Consider the following 3,068-nt stretch of genomic DNA (forward strand, 5'->3'; position numbering starts at 1 on the left):
ATATAGCATGGAGCAATCAAAGATTATAGATACGTTGGAGACGTATCAAGGCACCAATGCTCAAGGACTGACCTCCAAAACCTTCTCCATGCATTTCGGTCAGACCAACGCACTCAAACTCGATCAGACCAAAATCATAAAGACTGATCTAGGTTTTCATCTCGGTGCTACTGATTAGACCAACTCGGTGCCACTGATTTGTTGTAACTGCACGCAGTTGCACATCTCGGTGCCGTCGATTTGTTCCACTCGGTGCCACCGACAACACATGGGTATATATATCCAGCGGACCATATGGTTGAAAATTACTTCAAACATCACCAACCCGCGCCCCATTGCTGCCGCCCCCTTGGTCTTTGGATCATCACCACCATCTCCAGTGCTCCTGCGCCGCAGGACTCCACCGCCATCAACGGAATCTGATCTGCCATTGTTGCCGTAGAGGATCTCCACCGAGTTAGGGTGAGATTCAATTTCCTCATCCCTCTTTTCTCCGATTCAATGCACAAGGATAATGCCATATATCTTGCCATGATTGCAATGCCTCTATCCACTAGATTAGTTCGTTAGAATAGATTTGAGCAAAAAAAATTAGGTTTAGGTTTCAGCTGAATGCATCTCGGACCGACCGAATAGATATTTTCGGTCCCACCGATTTGGCTTTGGCCATTGCACAAGTACAACTCGGTTCCACCGAAACGTACTAATCGGTGAGACTGAAAGTAAAGTTTCAGTGAAACCCTAGCAACTCAGAGCCATCGAACCACATCTCAGTCCAACCAAAATGGAGTGTTTTGGTCCTGTGAAATGACCAACTTGGTAGCTCCGAAATGCATTCTGTGAAAACCTAAAACTAAAGTTTAAACTCAATTTTTTGAAGAAGTATCTGCTTTTTGTCATAACTCATCTACTCTGCCAATACCAATATATTGACAGGGTGTCACATCCTAGCTAGTTCATGCATTAGAGTGTTGCATCATGTTTACTTTTCCAGAAACTTGAAATGGGGATGACAGAACCCCCAACACGCCCCTGAAAACAGCTAGGGTTTACTAAAATCATTTTCAATGAACCTGAAATGCCCTTCTAAAAAGTCCACCCTTTTTGTCTTGGGTTAGAACCTCTGACAAAATGGGTTCACATTTTTCTAGGTCATCACAAGATCATTGAATTAAATCATATGTAACTTGCATTTGGGCATTTAAATGCTAGTAAATATTTTAAATGTCCAAATAATCCCAAACTGAAATGTTCCATGTTGGATATGTCCCATACAGTGAGCATGTGTAGTTTGGTGATTTTTGGAGATGCCTAGGTATTTTTAGAAATGCCACAAACTTGCAGAAATAAAGAAAACAGAAAATAAAGGAAAACTACATACCTGGCCGCAACCCACTAACCGTCCCACCTTGCGGCCCAGCACTGTGCTGGCCCGTGCCAGCCAGCTGCTTCCTCCCGCCAGGCAGGCAGGCGGGAGGTGACGCTGGCGCGCGAGAGCTCGCCACCGCGCCACCTGCTTGCCACCCGCGCCCGTGGACACCTGGGCGACTCCCACGTTGTCGCCCCGACCGCCTGGACACAACCATTCTCCCCGTGCCTCTCTCTCTCGCCCTCTCCTCGCCATGGCCGACGCTGCCGCGCCCGCGCCACCGTAGTTCTCGCGTCCACCGTCGTCCCTGCGCCGCGCCACCGTGTCTAGAAGCTCCTCCGCCCTCCTCTCCTTCGAGCAGGCCGAGCCCCGAGCGCTCGCTTGCCCCGAAGCCACTGCAACGAACTCGCCCGACTCCGCCACCGCCGGAGATCCCCTTCGCCGTCCCTGCCGCACCAGCTCGTCCCCGACCTTGCCGCCTGCTTCGTCATGATCGCCTTGAGCTCCGCCACCTCCCCATCCTTCCCGTTCTCTCTCTCGAGCGCCATAGTGACCGCACGAAGCTTCACCACAATGCACCGCCGCCGATCTCGTCGCCGACGATGCTTCGGCCACCCAACGACCACACCACCTTGTCCACTACAACCACCGCATCGCCAGGAACCCGTAGCACCACCGCACGCCCCTTGCCGTGCCCCCTAGCGAAGAGCCCGAGCTCACCCGAGCTCCGGCCACCGCCACGCTCGTCGTCGGTGTTGTTTCCGGCGACCCCGAGCCCAACCACCACCACCACTCGACACGGCTCACTCCCCGCATCACATAGACGTGCTCCGCCGTCGTTTTTGTCGCCGGAGCATGAAACCCGCATCGCCCCGCCGCGTCTGGCCTCGCCGGCGGCTAAACACTGGCGAGTTTGACCCCGCTGACCCAGTTTGACCTCGGGTGGGTCCAGTTTGACCCCCTGGGTCTATGACAGGTGGGGCCCGCCCTACTAATTAACCTAGGTTTAGCGCTAACTAAACTTAGTTGGTTTAACTAACTACTGACAGACGGGACCCACTGGCCAGTTTGACCTGGACCGGCTCCGTTGACCACTGGCGTCACCATGACGCACTGCTGACGCAATAAGTATTTTCTAGATTTACTTTTATACAGGAAATTCCAGAAAATACTACAAACTTCAAAAATTCATTGAAATTAATCTGTAACTCCAAATGCAAAGATTTATATATGAAATTTGATTAGAAAAATTCAGTCTTTCCATCTGTAATGGTTTCATGCATGACAGAACACTTTAACCTTGCTGTTTAAGTGAAACAAGCTAATGCACTTATATGACTTAATAACATGAGCTTTCATTTGAATCTTTGATTCAAATAGACTCAAACCAACATGTTTAACAATGCATTCGCCAAAACACACTCATTTTGCCATGTCATTGCATGCATCATATTGTTTCATATTGCCATGTGGTGATTGTGTTTCGATGTGTTCTTCGTGGTAGGTTCTGCCTCCGAGGATATTCACGAGTATCGAACTGAAGGGCAGTATTCCACTACCACTTTGTCAGGCAAGCAACCCCATTGATCATTTCGATACAAACCCATCTTCTAGCTTCTGTTCTCGTCTACTGCATTAAGACAACGTGTTTTAAACTGCTGTGTGTTGCGGTAGTTGAACCCACTTCCTCTGCATGACA

This window comes from Triticum aestivum, chromosome 5A, assembly GCF_018294505.1.
Source record: "Triticum aestivum cultivar Chinese Spring chromosome 5A, IWGSC CS RefSeq v2.1, whole genome shotgun sequence".
NCBI lineage: Eukaryota > Viridiplantae > Streptophyta > Magnoliopsida > Poales > Poaceae > Triticum > Triticum aestivum.